The sequence below is a fragment of the Ambystoma mexicanum genome, chromosome 2q, assembly GCF_040938575.1.
Source record: "Ambystoma mexicanum isolate Mex_15411 chromosome 2q, UKY_AmexF1_1, whole genome shotgun sequence".
In the NCBI taxonomy this organism is placed as follows: Eukaryota; Metazoa; Chordata; class Amphibia; order Caudata; family Ambystomatidae; genus Ambystoma; species Ambystoma mexicanum.
This window is the reverse complement of record NC_090924.1, coordinates 1,218,905,242-1,218,925,869: the sequence shown is the minus strand read 5'-3', so window position 1 is coordinate 1,218,925,869 and position 20,628 is coordinate 1,218,905,242.

Here is a 20,628-nt window from a genome sequence, read left to right as displayed (position 1 = left end):
TTCACTCAATGTTTGTGCCAGCCATTTTAGATCAGTTTCTGGAGTTTGAATTTGTGCAGTTACCCCCTCAAACCTTTTTGAGTGTACATACGAGGTAGCTTGAGAGAAACAACTCCCCTCTACCTCAACACCTTGTCTGATCAGTCTATTATTAAATGGTTCGAGATCAAAGCCGAAGCAGTGGAGGGAGTCAATTTCCGAAGCCACTAGTTCCATAATGGCCTGGGAGAAGAATACCAATCTTACATAGTCAAATCTCAATGGGTGCATGAAGTCCACCAGTTTGATGTCGCCAGATGAGATCATGGAGAGTCTAGTTATCTCACTGAAGAGGGCTAAAACTCTTGGGCGATTTAGCGACCTAGGACCACCCTGCGGAAGCATAAAATATAGCATAATGCTAGGGCAATCCGTAAAGTGTGGGACTCTCCAATCAATTCTATTGTGTGTCTCATTAGTTGAGGCCCGTTCATTGGGCCTATAGGGAATGTGATTCTCCCCCCTATAGGGTATTCAGGACATACCCGGTTCACCCCTTCTTTCTGTAGATCATTACCTAGTGCCCATACGTCAGGCCTATGAGACTTACAGTTATCCCCTTCTGAAGTGTGCGCAGCTCGTGCCAGGTTCTCCCATTCTTTAGGCGGGTGGGAGTTCATATTTCTTTCAGGGATGTTTCTAATATCATATTGCTCAGATGTAGGAATTTGCTGTAATTTGGAAGAATCTAGGCAAGATTGGTTTACCCGTGCTGAAAGTCCCTCATTGGGATGTGATGCATAGTTCTGCATAACGGGCTGAACATCACTGCCGCCCCCATGCCTCAATTGTATACAGGGACTATTAGTCAAGTTATTTGGTTCTTGACCCAACCCAATCATAATCGGGGGTTCAATTTGATGTTTTTCAATCCCAACATAATCTTCTCAATTGAATGGTACTTTGCTTCGGTCCAGTTATAGGCAGAGGTCGAAGTGGGCGGGAGCGGTGGGGAGCGGTGCTCCTATACTTTTTAATTTTAAGCTTCACTGTTCCTATACTTTTATTTTAAAAAGAGACCGTTCTGCAATGGTTTAGTTTTAAAATAAAAGTGTAGGAAGAAGTTGAAGTTTGCACTCCAGTGCACAGCACTGACCATTCCCAAAAAGAGCAGGTGTGTTTGTTTGGGGGCTTAGATTGTGTTTGTGAGGGGGTGCAGCAATGGGGTTTGTGAGGAGCGGGGGCAGGCCAGCAGGGAACATAGTTCCACTACTTTTTTTGTACACTTCGACCACTGGCTATAGGTGGCCGGGAATCTAATACCCTGCCTGCTCGGATCTTCTAACAAATTCTTTAGGGCCTGTTTTACCAAGATTTTAATGTCCTCGCTAGGAACTAGGGTGGATACCAATGCCGGTGGCGGTTCCCCCCCAACAATCCCTCTCAAAGGAGCCCCTGCAGTGTGGGATTCCCCTGCATTACTGGCCTCCCCTGCATTTGAGGTGGGGCCCACTCCCCGTAGCCCTCCATTTAGTAATTCCCCAACCATGGCCTTCTCTTGGGGTGCAGGGGTGGGATTTCTCAATAGACGTGTTGGTGGTATAGTGTGAGGGGAGGATAGAGTGCCATCATCCTCCGAACCACTGCACTGACTAATTTTAGTTTTTGGTATGAAAAAGAGCTTCAAGTCCGTATTATCATTAGGGCCCGGTATTTTTTCATTATTTTTTGTTTGGTTTATGGTATTTTTTAGGGAGGACAGAACGTCATTGGAGTTTTGTCCATTTTTTTGGCCATTTTCTTTTTTATTTGTTTACGTGTCTGACTGTGGCCCTTAAGGCTCATAGCCTCAATCAGGGTATCAGAGGCATCCCCATAATCACCCTCCTCTGGGATTGTGGGCTCTGATGAACACTGAACATAGTCCATAGTTACAGCTAAGTTGTTTTTTTTGGAGTTCCCAGTTCTTTCAGTTCTAACGCTTTTTTGCTTTCCTCGTCGAGTTTTGAAAAATCAATGCCACCTTCCACAGAGAGTCCACATATATCTTTTAAATTGGAGTTGGTGTTGGCGATTTTTAAGGCAGGTAAGTTCTTACTTTTTGTTCCAGGATTTTTGATAGAACTGTGAGCCCTGGGTGCCTGCGCCTGATGGCCCCAGCCCTCATTTTTTTCTCTCCACGGGAGGTGTGCTGGTTGATGATATTTGAACATTCTATGGAAGAATCCCTATCCCTGGATCCCCCTTCATCACCATCAAGATCACCTCCTTCCTCCATTGCCCTTAGGGGTACCGAGCGGCTGTCTATATTGGGAGTTGACTGCAGGGCATCAGAAGAGCTGTTGCTTGTTACCAGCTTCACTTCTAATCTTTTGAAATTAGTATTCACTATGCCAATATTCTCCTCCAGGTTTTTAATCTGGGTGACTTTTGTGGGCACCATGACTTTAAGCACCGCCATGCTGCTCAGTAGAGCGGAGAATGAATCATTGTTCCCTTTTGTCAGAACCTCTGCATAGGATTTTGGACAAGCCACAGTCTCACATTCCGTTTGCGAGGTCTGATCATGGTAATAAATTCGATTTTGAGCTTTGCAATGCCCCATCCCCCGTCAATGCACATCTCTCCATCGCCAAAAGATAGCCCTCCAACTTACAGGTCTTCTCTGAACTAACTAATATCAAGGATCTAAGTTCTTGGATGTCCACGTGGGTCCGGTCATGACCCTTGCCAGAAGATTTAGAATCCTTGTTAGGACGGGGATTGCGGCATATGTTGAGGCCATATCCTCTGAATTAATGCCTTCAAAGGGAGGTCCTATGAGAGGATCAGTTGGTCTGAATGACTGATATTGTATAGGGGATGTGGGGCTTGAAGATTTCAAGGGGTTGGCAGCTTGGCTACCCAGCCCCTCTCCATCCCTGTTTTGTGGCCCTTTTTCCTTAGCCCAAGAGTTAGTACCAAAGGATTGCTCAATAGAGGTGGTGACAGGAGGGGGAGAGAGTGGAGCCTCATCAGTAGCTTCGTATAAATGCACATTGTCATATCCCCCTGCTCTGGGCATAGCAGGAGTAGACAGCCCCTTAGGCAAGCAGACCCTTCTGTATAGTTCTGCAAGTACCACAGGCGCCAGAAGGGAGCTGTCAGCCCCAGATTTCGGTTTGGCTCCCTCCTCTATCTGCCCCATTGAATATGTGCCAAGATTTTCCTGTACACTTAATAAGCTCTTCTGAGTTGGTGCCATAATTAGGCCTGAGTTTGTAATTCTGTCACCTATACTCTCTTCCACCTGTAGTGAAGAAGTGACACCTGTAGTGTTTGCTGTACAGTTCACCAGAGGCAGATGTTCCCTTAATTCACTGCAACCATTTGGTGCATAATTCGGTGAACGGTCAGGAAACTGGCCTCCAGTCAGAAGGCTATCCATATTTACCGTTGCACAGCGTGCTGACCATGCTCCAGCAAAACAATCAGAACAACAGTTCTTGCTTGGCCAGGAGCATGGAAGGCATGATCCACACAAAAACCAACACAAACAACCGTAAAAAAAAAGACACCTTACAACTTAGATATTAAAGTATGAATACCAGAGTGCTTTGAAATGAAACTTGAATACTACAGCACTAGCAAACAATACCACATCAGCCCACTAGTACCTCATCGCCCCCCCAAAGCCTTCAAGTGCTCCATCCACTATTGCAATACACTACTTCTTTCCATCGTCAAATGCGGAGAAAATGTAACCCCACGGGATTGAGGATGTTTTATGCACATGTAATGGCAACTCCTTTCAGCAAGCAGAAGTGCATACCAGTTTAAACACAACCCATTTTTTCAAAATCACTGGTCGAGGCTAAGTACAGGGGCTAGACAGCCCGAAGTCTCCCTTTGTACAAAATATCCATTTAGTGCTCATCAGCTCCAAACATTTCTTGTGTAAAACATCCCACAAAGATTCAAAGAGTCGAAAATAGCAGTCAGTCTCTAGCAGTAGTACACAGACAATTACCTGGAAGTGGTTATAAAATCTAAATGAGTACTTTTGTTCAACCTAAAAACCAAAAAAAAAAAAAAAATTGTTTAACCAGGACCCCTGCATCCCGCGCCGCGTACCGTGAACAGTAAACAGTACTTTTATGTACTTGTGGGTGCGCGCGTGGGTCTGCTGGTCTCTGGGTATTTATCTTGTCAAAAGGGGACGTCGGCGCCTGGGAGGCGGAGCCGACGTTCGATGTCAGTACCTTTAAGTGAAAGATAGAAAAGATATTTCAGCGTTCAGCCTCATAAAGGGGTCCACTGTACACAGGCTAAGTAAGCACAACGTGTACAACGTGCATAAACCGTCACCTCATTTGCTTTCTATTGTCCAGGCAAGGAGGTGTAACAGTCAAAGACGTCCTCTCGGTGGACATACGCGTGGAAGGCAATGTAAATTCCCAGTTCCCGGCAAAGTGAACAACGTTCCACTGGAGCTTCTGCAACACGATGCACCAGTAAACAGTACCTGTATGCACTTGTGGGTGCGCGCGGGTTCGCTGGTCTCTGGGTATTTATCTCATCAAAAGGGGGAATTGGCGCCCCGGAGGCAGAGCCGACGTACAATGTCTTTCTATGCTTTCTATTGTCCAGGCAAGGAGGTGTAACAGTCAAAGACATCCTCTCGGCGGACATTCGCGTGGAAGGCAATGTAAATTCCCAGCTCCAGGCAAAGTGAACAACGTTCCACTGGAGCTTCTGCAACACGCTGCACCAGTAAATAGTACTTTTATGTACTTGTGGGTGCGCGCGGGTGCGCTGGTCTCTGGGTATTTATCTCGTCAAAAGGGGGCATCGGCGCCCGGGAGGCAGAGCCGACGTACGATGTCAGTACCTTCTTTGCTTTCTATTGTCCAGGCAAGGAGGTGTAACAGTCAAAGACGCCCTCTCGGCGGACGTTTGCGTGGAAGGCAATGTAAATTCCCAGCTCCCGGCAAAGTGAACAACGTTCCACTGGAGCTTCTGCAACATGTTGCATTCATTCAGCTGTGCCTGCAGGCAGAGAGGGAACTCAGAGTGCCTCTTCTACAAAGCTCGCTGGACCAAGTAAAATGGCAGCAGTGTGTGGAAGTGGGTTGGGGATGTGGACAGATTAGGCATTAAGCCCCTCTTTGTGGCAAAACAACAAGCATGTGATTGTCTCACTCTCTCATGCCTACCAACAAAAAGGTGGTTTAATGACTAGTAATTCCGTATACACAATGGCACAAGTGTGTTCTACATCTGATAGCATCCTTAAAAAGTAAGTCACTCTATGTAATGATTATGTGGCGACATGATTATGTGACAGTATGGTGCCAATTGGCTTGGTTGATATGTGGAACATGCATATTTGCGTGGCGAGATACTGAGCTTATAGGAAATGCCTTCTGTTAGATCCTTAAATGCCTGCTCTGAAGAAGCAGGCATGGCAATTTGGTGATGGGCACGACTTTCGAGGAGGAAGTGCAAACGTAACACCTATAGAAATTGATACGGCATCTATCCCATACTGAAATTGGTTCTGACAAGACTCAAATAGTTTGAACCTTTCATTGATCCATATGTGAGGGATGAGAACATAACCCAAGAATCGAAATGTTCCCCACATTTTCATACAATGAATGAACCTGAAATCATTGAAATACAGATTTTACTTCTTAAAGTTTTCGGATTGTGAATGAGAATTTATCACAATATCATCAATATTTACAACTGCATATATGTTCAGTATACCATATAAGACTGTCTTAACAAAATGCAAAAAATAGCTAAGGCATCCTCTTGGCTACATGGAATTTCCTTGAACTCTTGGAGACTGAAACCATTTAATGAAAGCAATACTTCCAATCATCACCCTTTCAGAATCAAAACAGATGGGAACCCCTCCCCCAAAGATCCAACCATGTATGGTTGCCTCATGTAGATGGTAATACAAATGTGTTTCCATGGAATCACAGCAAAGCAGATGTTTTCAATACCATAAAGCAAACAGGGAAGTTGGTTCCATAAAGTGGAGGCAGCCACAGAAAAAAGCATGACCCCTGATCCTAGATCTCTGGAAACATGAAGCCTGATCAAGAAGAGAATCCTTAGAATGAAGAGTTTGAAGAGGAACATATGAGCAATATTAGTGGCAACAAAACAGATGTTAATTGCAATTGTACATCTTGGTCATGGGGCCTCATTACAAGGTTGGAGGTAGCCATGGTGCTATTGGCACCATGGCTACCCCCTTACCGCATTCTGGGTCCGGGTGTCATGATGCCTGCCCCCGGAAGACCAGACCAGGCCCAGCAGCCCCGGAAGCAGGCATCATGTCACTTGGAGCATGCCCAAAAGCCCCAGTTAGGGGCTGTTTGGGTACAGTCCTGGCGCCTATGGCACCAGGCTCATAAAGATAAAGTCAGTCCTGGCGCCATGGGCGCCAGGCTCATTATTGATAACTTACCTGAAGCAGACCATGCTGCATACTCACCTGAGGCAGACCATGCTGCTTGAAGACTCAAGCCAAATGAGGCTTAGGAGGGACTATTTTACTGAAGGGACTATTTTGTTACTTGGGTGGGGCTGTGGAAGAATACTTACCTGGATCTTCTTCCAAGGCTATTTAAACCACGCCTGGACAGCCACACGTGCTGCGCGTTATTCTGCTTGCTGCAGCGTAACGCTCACCGTGTTTTCAGCAGCTCCAGTCTTCAGCCACGCCCGCTTCAGTCCTGGGACTCCTGAAACAAGAAGACAAAAAGGATAAAGGTTAGAACAGGAGTTTTAACTTTAATCCTTACCTGGATCCTGATCCATTTCACCACGGAACTGAAAGACAGAAATCTTTGAAGCATTGCTTAACATTCCTACGGCGCCGCACTGAACTCACCTGCTTGGCGGTACTTCAGCATTCCATCACGCTCTCTCCATCTCACGGCCGCCCTCCGACCCCTAAAGAGACAAAGACAGCAAGGTGAGCAAGGGGACTCTCTAAGGCCATACAAGCTACCCCCAAGGATTTACCTGATTTACCATGGGAGGTACTCACCTCATTTCGGGTCGGCGCAGTCAACTCTGCTTCATCGCCGTACCCCGACCCCTAAGGGGAGAAAGCAAGGACAATACCAGTTACCCCCCACAAAACTTACCTGATTTACCACGGGAGTCTCACCTCATCTCGGGTCGGCACAGTCAACTCTGCTTTATCACCGTACCCCGGCCCCTAAGGGGAAAAACACAATAGACTTACCTGAATCTTACCGAGTGCCATTTGGAAATCTTCGAGTGGATTCATCGGCAACTTGCAAGGAATCGGACAGAGTGAAGAGCAGACATTTGAACTCTTATGAACAATTGGACTTTAGAGTCAATACTGGAACTCACCAATTCCTCTACGCCAGTGCAGTAACTGGTCATCAACGCGCCCCTGCGGTCGACGCAGGATGGAGAGCTCATCCTTCCAAACCATCAGGTGAGACTAAGGAGGGGACATCAAGAGTGATCAGTGGGAAGACAACGGGAGTGGGGAAGGTGGGTTGACACTCAATTCCACAGGTGGTTAATTCCACTTCTCCTTTGCAGAAGAATATTCTTGCGAGCCAGACAAACTAGGCTGAGCGGGCCAGTCCAGTCAGTCATCTCGGCGCTAAACGTCACGCTGGTGGAAGTAACAGCGGCCCAGTTCCGGTCGACGCCCCCGTGGGAACCAGGTGAGCGTAACACCGGGTCAGGGTTCACGAAAGAGGGACTTACCGGGTCATTCCAACCTTGGAGGCTGCAGTAAGTCCCCATTCCGAGAACCATTCCCCATTCCCATTCAAGCCCCCATAGGGCTCAATGGGAATGGGGATGGAGCTAGCGGGCCAGTTATTAGCTCCCTGGTCCCTTAGCGGGTCCCACTAAGGGCATCTGGTAAAACCAGGTGCCCATTGCGGGACCCGCTAAGGGACCTCGGAATATGGAGGTAAGGGATTACCAGCACTGGCACCCTTACCGGTGCCGGTAATCCTTTACCTCCAACCTCGTAATGAGACCCATGGCCTTTGCAAATTTGGAGGACCATGATTTACTAGGGGACCTAAAATAATAGGGTGGTGAATGGCAAGGAGATTAAACACCTGCTTGATAACTATCATGTGCACCAAGATGAGAATATTATGCTGTACTGGGACCCAGCACCAGTTTGGCGGCTATGCCCATGCAAAGAAGGCCTCAACATGTGTGTAAAAATTGTGGTCATAAATTAATGAGAAAGCACTGATAGTGTGAAAGCCAGATGCTTTTTTTCTGGCTAATACACATTTTAGAGGCATTCATGTCTTACCACTTAGCTGAAGGACACCTGCAGCAGCTGCACCATGCGCTCTACCCAGAAAACCCATTTACTGCATGTTCCATGCTTGATAACAGACCAGAAATGCTTCAAAATGCCCTCTCTAATAAATACAGAGCTGCAGGAGAACCAGGTGAGAACCAGTGAATCATCATAAGGGTGATTGATAGCCACTGTGAAAAACAACCCTTTATCCGTTGATGCTGATAAAACAAATACCAGATACACACTTTTCTGCATATCCCTTAAACTGATTCCTCACATTTTATTGTTAATTATTATTAATAGTAATAATGTATTATACACTGGTACGTGTATCTGTGCTTTGCACACTAATTCTTAATTCAGTCCTAGTTTGAAGTGTATTTCATTAACTAAATCAATGATTCTTCATAGACAATATTGTTAGTCGTTCCTGTAGGAACTAGTGTGAACAAATTGTCTTTGTTTCCAACTCTGGAGCAAGCCACATAAAGCTGACTATGGGAAAAGCACAAATCCTGTAACTCAATTCCAGCTAATTTGAGTTAGAGCATTGAGATTGCGCAGCAACATTATTGGTGTTCCGATCTGCACCTGAGGATGCAGCGACCTCCACATAAATGGCGTATGTGTAGCACTGAAGCGTGCAAGCTTGAAGTGTTGTATTCATACGTGTATGACTGAAGCATGTTAGCTTCCTACTGTTGCGATGGCATACATTCATCAACTCCGGTGGGAAATGCAGTTCCTGTAATTATCATGAGAGTCTTGCCATGATGTGGCAGACAACGTCATTGCAGACACTATTGAAGAGACACGCACCATTTCTTGTTACCCGCATTACTGCAAAAGCACTGTTTTTTGTCACCTGCATGACTTCAAAAGTGAGTCTTGCTAATGTCAGCTAGAATGCTGATAGTCTGGACATTTTAGAAGCAATGAACTGCTGAAGTTTTCCTGAACTGCTGAACGCTTAAAAAATAAATACATCTGAAAAAGGTATATTTTATACTTGTTACATTGCCTACACCATGGAAACTACCCACATGCCAAATTTCAGGTTTGAAGCATGTTGGGAAGTATGTTGTATATTCTCATAGCCCCTATCAACAAGTACAACACTGACACCACTTGCTGTACTAATTTCCAAAAAGCGCTTCTGGTTCAAATCTCTACCCTACAGACAAAAATCAATAGTAAAAAATGTAGCCTACCTACAGACTTATCTTCTACTCCCTCCACAAATTACGCCTTAGCACCCAAACATTCTTTCAAACCTTTTAGTTTTCCTCCTCTGTCCACCCAGGAAGAAGAAAATATCATCAACAAAATTAAACCTTCCAACTCCTGCCCGGCACCCACCATCAAGGAGGCAGCCCACAACCTCGCCCCTTTCATTACCAACTTCATCTTTGCTTCATTAAAATCCAGTACCATCCCTGATAACCTTAAAGATACTTGGGTCATCCCACTAATCAAAAAATCCAACCTTGATCCCAGCAGCTCTTCTAACTACAGACCTATCACCACGATACCATTTCTATTGAAAATTCTCGACCGTACAGCCTACCTACAAATTCAGGCTTACCTAGAAGCCAACAGACTCTTGGGACTCCGTCAATCTGGTTTCAGACCAAGACACGGTACTGAAACTGCATTGATTGACCTAAAAACGCAAATCGAAGACCTAAAAGACAAGGGTAAACTGTCCCTCTTACTCCTGCTCGACCTCTCTGCAGCATTTCATTTGGTCAATCACCAATTTCTCTGCCATCACCTCAAAATTGCTGCTCACTTCTCGGAGGAAGTCACTTCTTGGATCAGATCCTTCCTGGAAAATAGAACCATGAGGGTTTTTTCACCCTCTGCAGCAGCTGAACCCTCACCTGTCCCATGTGGGGTCCCGCAAGGGTCCTGTGTCTCCCCCACACTATACAATGTATTTACGAAGCCTCTCTTCGATATTCTGGATTCTCTGGGTGTCACCTACACAAATTATACAGATGACACCCAGATACTCATCCCTATCACTGGCGATCACGTAACTGATTCCAAAGCACTCAATGATGTCTACACAGTCATTCAGGCCTGAAAGGTGCATCATGGGCTTTGTCTGAACGATGATAAGACCGAGTTACTTTTCCTAGGATCACAAAATAGACTAAACAAGTTAGACGTAGCATTCAAATCCTTCGCCATTGATGGGAACTTGATCAAGGTGTCCAATGACACTGAAACTCTCGTCATCTACCTTGATTCCACCCTATCTCTCACTCGACAAACTAATGCAGTGGCCTCAGTAGCAGCCTACACCTGCAAATTTAAAACAGCATGTAGATCCTTTTTCACTACTAATAACTGCATCATCGTTGCTAGAACACTCATAATGGCAAAAATTGACTCTTGTAATGCTCTTTACCTCAGGACTAGTCAAAGAAACATCAAAAAACTACAGGTTACCCAGAATAATGCCATCAGAGCTGCTCTCAACTTTCCCAGAAATCTTCATATCTCAGACAATAGACAGAGTCTTCATTGGCTTCATGTTGCTCATAGAATATCTTTAAAAACCCTCACTATCACTCATAAATGCCAGGCCAACCTTGCCACTGAATACCCAGCTAACCGTTTCACAATACATACTGCTTGCCGACCACTGATATCCACCCAAGCCCACTCTCTAACCATACCTAGATTTAATCTTCAAAAAGCAGGTGGGCCTAGCTTCCCTATCCTTGCGGCCAAACTCTGTAACACTCTCCCCAACATACTCCGAGCTGAGCCTTCCTTCCATGCCTTCAAGTGTAAAGCCAAAAAAGGCTCTGTGACCAGGATACCGACCTACACCTGTAACGTGATTTGCGCCATTTACTGTATCTCCCGCTTATCTTGGTTCTCATTCGTTATGTTCTTTATTTATACTCTTTATACCCTCCACTACTCAACTGAGCTCCTTTAAGCACCTTCTCGCCTCTAAATTCAGTATAATCTTTGATCTACTTTCTTGGATTGTTGGTCCCTGTTCACCCTTTTTGTCTGTAAATCTCTCTTTGACTTATTTATGATTCTATGTAAATGTTCACCTTGTTGCAACATCTGTACTTCTCAATTTATATAACCTATGTCTCTTGCAAAAATACACCCAGATGCCTCCGGGCCAGGTGCGCTTTACAAATAAAATAAATACAAATACAAATACACAGACACATATCCAAGCATTGCAGACTGCTTAAAAAAAGGCTTAAACAAATTTAGAAAAATGTTTATTTTTGTATACTTTCTGCATTGCCTAAACCAGGGAACCTATCCACATGCCACATTTTAAGTTTGTAGCATGTTGGGAAGCATGCTGAACATTTCGAACAGATACACACAAATATCAACACATTTCCCTTTTATATATAGAGATATTTGGAATCCAGTATGCGATCAAGCAACACCCCTTGCCACATTCAAACTAATCAGTGCATTGCATTTTCGCTCAGAAAATATGTTTTCCTATCAGATTGTGCCATTATAAAACGCTTCTGTGAATCATGCCCTTAGTGTTTGATGTACAAAGCGCTATTCAATGTGATTTTTCAATTGACAAACGCTTTCGTAGATCAGGCACCTAGGGACTCATTACGAGAATGGAGGTAGCCATGGAGCTTTTAGCTCCATGGCTGCCTCCGATCCGGGCTCCATTACCGGGTTCCTGCAATGGGGACTTACCGGGTTACTCCGACATAGGAGGACCCGGTAATTCCTCCTTGCAGGAACCCATCCACATTCCCATTGAGCCCCCATAGGGCTCAATGGGAATGGTGAGGGAGGTAATAACGGGCAGATTCCATCTGGCCTGGTATTGCCTCCCTCTATCCCTAACGGGACTCGGTTTTACCAAGCGTGTGATCCCGGTCCCGTGATAGGAAGCTCATAATCGGCGCTTCCTGGAAAGAAGGGGGTCTGTCCCATACCGGCCCCCTTCATTACGGGTGCACCAGCCTTATAATGAGGACCCTAGTCTTTAGAGAGTGCTTCGAATTCACTTGGAAGATAGGTGAGTGACAGAGAAAGTAGGAACTTGCAAATGAAGGGCATAAATTAAAGCTCAGAAAATGTAACTATAAGCAGAAGTGCATAGTGTCTGTGGGAAATGAGGCTGGCAGTTGGGGTAAATATATTTTTAAAAAAACAATAGTTGAGTTTAATAAACCTCCCACAATTAAGAGTGCAACTATTTATTCTAATGGCAACGTTGTTTCTACCCATCAGTTATCTGTAGTAGCTATCCCCACTTATAAAGGCATGCTTTGCTCAGCCAGCCTTTCCCCAAAGCAAACAATTACCATAAACGCAAATCGGAATTCCAGCATGGTAACTGAAGCAAGAAGGGTTTGGGCAGAGGTGGTTGGTGGGTATTTGAGTGTCACACTGAATCCAGAGAGATGGGTGCTTTCTGATCAGCAACCACCCGTCACAGATCCGTAGGACCAGATATTCCATGGAATAGCTCGAATAGCACCATTTTAGGTGAAGAGATAGTGAGGCTTATACATTGATAGACTATTCGGAACGCCAAAATAATACATGAAATAGAACACAGTACACTTCCAGTACATTCCGTGAGTATTCTTGGCTTCCACAGAGCAACACACATCGGGAGCTTGCATACGTCCAATGCGTTTTTTCTAACATCTTGTTTGGACTAAAAGTGCAATAAATGTACCCAAATCCAGATGGCACTGAGCTTTCGTTTCATTACGTGCAATTTGTATAGTGCAAACGAGTGCAAATGACATACCCCATACACGCACGGCGTGAGGCACACCCCATTCAATAGGAATTAAATGGTTTCCTATTGAATTTTCCAGTTTTTGGCAGGTTCTAACACCTGGCAGAATCCATCTGAATCCATTGCTTCTCTGCCAACATGAAAACGTGATGCTGCCTGAAAAGTAATAGTTTCTGACAAGCTGAGCAGATGGAGGTAGTGGACATATGAATTCCGGTCCATTCCTTGCTTTGCTGCCAGAAACATTAACATTTCCCAGATCAGTAAAACCTGGGAAAAATATGTGATTTTAGTGTTGTTTTGCCAATCCCAGGACTGGACAAATGTGCCCCGAGGAGTGAAGACATTGAGATTGATAAAAGGACAACTCAACTGAAAGCAAAGATGGAGGACTCACTGGATAAGTCAGGAAAGCAGTAAGGTGGAAGACATTGGCCCTCATTCTGAGTTTGGAGGTAAGTGCCGTCCCTGACTGGCATGGCGCAAATAGCGTGTCCGAGCTGGCAGTAGCCCGCTAAAAGCGCACTATTATGAGTTCGCGGGCACGAGCTTTGCGCCATGCCAGTAAGGGACCTAGTGCCATGCTGCAAAAGGCCCCGAAAACCCCCCTACCGGCATGAATCACACCGTAGACAACACTACCGCCATAGACCAAAGCGGCATTAGCGGTGACGTAAATAGCGGTCACCGTTATTTACGGTCACCGTTTTATTGCGGAACCGGAAATAGCGTTATCGCACAGGAACGGGAAGGAGCACGGCGGCCATCTTTAAAAACACAATCCATTGCCATCCTCACCACACAGGATCCCTGGCACACTGGTGATCGACCGGAAAGTCTCTACTGCCACCCAGGAATGCCCAAAGCGCCAAAGAAGGGAGCTGCCCGCCTCCGAAAGGAGCGGTTCAGCCCAGATGAGCTACAAATGCTTGTGGACACCCTACACGAGCATGCTGGGACTGTGTTTAGCGGCGACATGAGGAGGATGCAGTGTTGAAGAAAAAATAAATCTGGGCACTAGTATGCCAGAAGTTGAGCGCAGTGGGCAACACCCCCCGCACCGTAAAGGATTGCCGCAAAAGGTGGGATGACCTGCGGCTGAGGGTGCGGAGCATCCTTTCTGCGAACAGAAACCAGGCCTTGGAGACCGGAGGAGGAGCAAGTTCGCCAACAAAACTCATGCCGTGGGAGGAGACACGTGCGGGCATGATAGGGCCCGAATCCATTGGAGGGGTTGGAGAAACGGAGTGTGGCTCCCCGTCATCCGCAGATGGAGGTGAGTGTCCAAAGTAAATACTGCTAGGGCAAATGTGATTAAAGACACTGCTAACGTCTGGCCAAAGAGTCACGCCATGGTCGACCACACCCCCCCCCCTGTAAATCATGCCGAAGCAAGTGAGACCCAAGCCAGTGCCAGGTGCAAGGCCGTAACTTACATGACACATACCATGCAAAATTTCTAATTCCATGAGTCACACAAGGTAGTTGATGTGAACAGTGTGCACGTTAGACAGCACAGTACCTGGCAAACATGAGTGACACCGACATATGCATGCATTTACCACCCATGTATGGAATGACGTGCCGTCCCCTACACAAATGCTGATTAACCACAAATGACTGAATGTGCTATCGTAGCCATGTATGAATGCTGGCAATCAAAAACATCGCTCATGTCGTCCCTCTCTTCCACCACCACAGGCAGTGAGCGTGAGAGTTAGGAGCAGGACAGCAACCGTCCCAGCATATCCAGGGGCCAAGGCAGGGGCCGCCGTGTCCCAGTGACAAAGACAACACTGGGATGTACACCACCAGCACCGGCAAGGCCCGTGGAGGGTGCACCACCCCCACCAACACCCCCCCTGCACTGCCTGCAGACACCTGCCCAATGCCACGGTCCGAGGAGTCCAGTGTGGCTGGGTGGTGGCAGCCATGGCCCCCCTCGAAGTTGAGGACAGCCCCCATGACATCTGGGGAACTACTGAGGATGACACTGTGGAAGTCGTGCACACCCCTGACGATTTCGCAAGCCCCCAGGTATCCTTCAGTGACTATGGTGAGAACGACATACGCGAGCAATATGGCCAAGGAGAGACACAGGGACATGGCAGCCATGTGTACAGTCCCGTTGAGGAAGCTCCGCCAGGACATGTCAGCCCGATCCCCAGCAGGGCCACTGCTTCATCCGCCGGTGCACAGCGGGGTAACCAGCTCTCTGCCCTGATAACGGAATTCGTGCAGGACAATCGCCAGGCCAGGGAGGAGTGGCATGCTGATTTGAGGGCACTGGGCCAGTCCATAACGGAAAACACTAACCGCCTCTGCGAGGTGCTTGGCCACATAGCCGATGCATTGGAGGCTGCTCATCCTGGCCAACAGACTCAGCATGAGGACACACCGTCCACGAGCAACTCCACCCAGACTAGCCCGCTCCGTCGGTCGCTCGGTGCATAGCGCCAACAGGACATGCCTCCCCCTGGCTCCGAGAGCGCAGAGTGACTATACTGGCAGTCACATGTGGGCTACGTGGACCCTATGGGACTGGTGTGGGGTTGTTCTGGTGGGAGAGGGAGGGGGTGAGGGTATGTGGGGGAGTTGTGGGGGGATGGGGAAGGGGATGAGGGTGTGTGGGGGGGATGTGAGGGGAGGGGGTGGGGGGGAGGGTTTGTGGGGGAGTTGTGGGGGGAGTTGTGGGGTAGGGAGAGGGGGGTGAGGGTGGTGGAAGGTTTGTTTTTCACATTATTTTCACTATTAATACAAGGGTTGTGTTACAAAAAAAAACAGAGTGGGCATTCATCATTGCGCATGTGTCATTTAATCTTGCACAGTGCATAGTGTACATGTATCCCCACACCCAGTGCCCTATGTCCTAACATTATGTCACCCTCTGCTGACTTGTGTGCCAGAAATATTGTGCAATCAATGACTACTGCACGGCACGTCCCTCCTGTGCATCAGCACTTTGATGATGTCCTGCCACATGTTCCTCCTCCCCTTCATCATCATCAGGTGGTAGCAGTTTCATGTCAGGGGGCAGGGGCACGTTCCGACGGATGCACATTTTGTGCAGCATCACACATGCCATGGTAATCTTGGCCATCTTCTCATGGCTGTAGAGGAGTGCCCCACCCGACCGGCTGACGAAGCAACATCATGCCTTCAACAGGCCAAAGGTCTGCTCTATCACCACACGTGTATGGGTATGGGAACGATTGTAGTCCTCCTCATGCCTGTTCTGTGGGTTTCGGACAGGGGTCATGATCCACGGTTTCAAGGTATAGCCACCATCACCTGCATGAGGGTGGAATGAAGGTAAGTGTTCACACATTCATGTAGGACAACGGTACTAGTCTCACATGGAAGCAGGTAATTCGTACCCACACGCACATGTCCCTGAATGCACTGACCCCATTTCTGGCCCCGCTATGTGTCCTGTGCAATGGATTAATGGTGTGGGTTGCATCTTCAAGATGGCTCATGGTGTGCACTGACATCTTGTTGCACGTGCATCGTATATGCATACAGCAGTGTTGGTGTAAAATCAGTGTTGAGTAGTGTTCTGTGGAATTTGGTAGCAGGGAGTGTTGGCTGTAGTCAGTTCTATATTGGGTATTCTGCACTGATCAGTTCCATTGTGACATGCAGCACTCCTATGGGTGTGCCTAACCAGTGACACACTGTGGTATCCCTGGTTGACTCAGTTCAATGGACGGCCAGGGATGACTGTCCTGTGTGGTGATGTGCTGGAGACAGCAACATAGTGCATATGCAGTGCATAGTGCAGGATGACCTTACGGTGTGTGAGGGCTGCTGATGAGAGGTGCATGTGTTGTGGGATGTGGGCTGGTTACCTGTTAGTCATGTAGTGATAGGTGTAGGTCTCACTTCATCATTATGGGATTTGGAAGTCATGTACCATTTCAGTTGCTTTGGGGCACAGTGTTCAGTGATGTGCACATCGTGCACTGACGTCAACATTCCCACCCAGGTGGAGTATGCATACCCCCATTCCCACCCAGGTGGAGTATACACCCCCCATTCCAACCCAGGTGGAGTATGCATTCCCCCCCACCATTCCCACCCAGGTGGAGTATGCATCCCCCCATTTCCACCCAGGTGGAGTATGCATCCCTCCCCCATTCCCACCCAGGTGGAGTATGCAGCCACCCACCTCACAACCCCGATGCACTGCAGTGGGCCAGTCAGGCAACTCACCAAGCAGCCAGGCACATCGTCCAGCATAGCGCTCCATGTAGCATGGTAGCGCGGAGTTCCGCATTACCAAAGAGTCATGAGTTGATCCTGGATATCGGGCACAGCAATGTGTGATGATCGTGCTGGCATTGCATACCATCTGCACATTGATGGAGTGGTATTGCTTGCGGTTTCGATACAACACCTCCATGGCATGCGGGACCACCAACTCCACGTGGGTGCAGTCGAGGGCACATACACAATTTGGCATGCCTGGTGGGTAAATGGAAGGCAACTTTTGTATTGAATATCTCCTGGGGAGTCTGTGGTAGGGATATGTAGTCCCTTGTGTGCTTGAGGAGGGCATCCAGCACTTGGTTCAGTATCCAGGAAAATAAGGGTTGTGATATGCCATGCATGTGCCCCACTGTGTGCTGGTAGGTGCCTGTGGCAAGGAAGTGGAGCACAGACACTATCTTCAGTAGAGGGCGGATGGCGGTGCGTATTTCTATGAGGCTCACTATGTCGGTGTGTATCAGGTCCACTATGGTGGTGATGGTGTCACAGTCAAGCTGGTACAAGGTGTGAATCTGCTCAGGTGTTGGGTTGAAGGGGGTGGCTCTGATGCAAGGGATTGGGGGCTGCCGGTGTGGTAACGGTGCTGCACTGGTGGGGCAAGCTGGGCCTGTCTCAACCTCCTTCTCCTCCTGCGTCTCCTCTGTGGTGGCGGCACTTGTTGTTGTTGTTGAGGCATTGCAAGCAGGACCTTCAGCTCCAGTAATGCTACTACTATTGGTATCATCTTGGTGTGGGAGGGGGTGTGGTGTGTGGGTGTGCTCCTTTTGTAATGGCCCTGACTCCATTGCCTCCACCTGTGCTGATTGTGTGCACCTGTGGCTCTTGGAAACACTGCTCAGGGTTCTTAACACCTGGTCTGCAATGCCGATATTTACACCATGCCGGTATGCACTTTTTCGGCCTTCAAGAGGCCGTTATTTGCATGTCCTCATCACTTGGGATCTTCTCTGGTTTAGGGCATGCCGCTAATGCCGGCATGGTGTGTCGCGCACATGCCATGACCGCTATTTACGGCATCGTACTTTACGGTGCCATAAATAGCGGTCTGGTTGGTCAGAATAGGCCGTAGCGGCAAGCGATGCTGGTAATGCTTTACCGGCATCGTTTTTCCCTTACCACCAACCTCGGAATGACCCTATTGATGCTTTGCAGTTGAGATTTAGGTCAAGGGTACTAATAGCAATAGGTATTAGCTAGTTAATATATAGAGCATAAAATGGAGCAGTCAAAATTGCACCACTCACAAAAGCCTACACATTCTCCACCTGCATTTTGTGCTGCAGCAATCAAACTCTTTTCAACCAATTATTACCAACAGAGACACGAGAGAGATGTCACCAGGAAAGGAGGTCTATGCCACTCAATCCTGCTCCACCAGTTATGCAGATGTCCTGTAGCTTAACCAGTAAAGGAGGTCTATGCCACTCAATCCTGCTTGACCATTACTGCAGATGTCCTGTAGCTTCACCTGGAAAGGAGGTCTATGCCACTCAATCCTTCTCCACCATTACTGCAGATCTCCTGTAGCTTCACCAGGAAAGGAGGTATATGCCACTCAATCCTGCTGCACCATTACTGCAGATGTCCTATAGCTTCACCAGGAAAGGAGGTCTATGCCACTCAATCCTGCTCCACCATTACTGCAGATGTTCTGTAGCTTCACCAGGAAATGAGGTCTATGCCACTCAATCCTGCTCCACCATTACTGCAGATGTCCCGTAGCTTCACCATGGAAGTTTGCATGGGCTTCCGCACCCGCTCAAACAGAAATTAATGAACACGTCCCCAAACACGGACAGCCATGGTTGTCTTATGATAGTGGTGGTGAAATGAAGCCAACTTGAGGAACCATACCTTGTGCATGTGTGGGGATTTGTTGTTTTTGCTGCAACCATAACATCTCTTTAGCAATGTGTTTCTCTGACCTTTAATACACAGTTTGATATGTATGGTACCCAGCGGACATGGACTGCAGCCATGCCCCGTGTGCTTTTCTTTCTGTGGCATGGCAATTCCGGGCCACCTGGTGAGTTCACTGACCACTGGGCACATTGCCTGGAGCTGGGAACATTATTTTTGTAATTGTTTTATTTGTGTTCCGGTTTCATACATAAACCTTACACAATTTTATCTTTCAGCATAAAACAATTTGACGTTTAAAAACATAACTAATATCAACTAAATAACATCGAAATCATCCTTATAAAAAATTCACAACTTCCTTGAATGTCTTTTCCCTTTATATCCCAATTCCACTATTAAATTCAAAACAATATGCAGTATAAAATACAGATACAAAATACAATTATCATAAACAATCTTCATATCATGTCATGACTACATTTAACTATCATCTATAGCAAATTTCAGGTGCAATGCCAATTATTATCAGATATCCAATCTATTTGTCATGTGTCCTCACATCATTTCATCACATCACAAGTCTTGTGCTATTTACAATAGTGACAATGCTTGATCCCTTTTCATTCCATGGACAGTTGGGAACATTACAGTGCCCTAAGCAGTTCAGAAACACACACTGAGCCCACTGGCTATGGGTGCAGCCATAACCATAGGCCATATTGCTTGTGTTAGAGCCTACGGCCATAAACAAGACCTCCCCAGGCACAAAATGTGCTTGGTCCCACAGGCACTCAAACGTGTCACTGGGCATGGCAGGATAGCATGACAAGTGGCTACTATATCGGTGGTGTGGCCTACTGCCATGCTATGCAGAAGTCCAATGTCCACACTGTGGCCATGGAATATGGATTACGGCCATGCCAGTTAGACTTTCTGCCTGGCACATGTGATTCAGACATTCCCCAGGCCCACAAAGCCACTGGAAATGGCCATGGCTAGTAGGCATGATAAGTTCCCTCTTTGATGAGGCCAACTTGCTGGAGGTCTTGCACAGTCGTCTTTAGTTAAAAACATACACACACACACACACCCCCCCCATTATGGGCAACATGGAAATAATCAACAACATTACAAATGCCTCCACCACTATACAGTCTGCCTGTCAAGGTCCTGTCTATTGACAGCACACTGGCACAGGCACCCCCAGAATCATGATGTCAAGTAGGGTTTATGGGAACAGTAGTGTGCTCAGGGATTGCTTACACAACATGTAATCTGACATTGTTCTAATCAAACATGGATGAGGATGGGTGATACAGAAAAAGCATATACCCTACTCCAAAAGTGTCTCTTAAGTCCAAAATATCCTGGCTACCCCTAGGGCCTAGATTATCACAGGACACTCTCCACAAAAGTCACC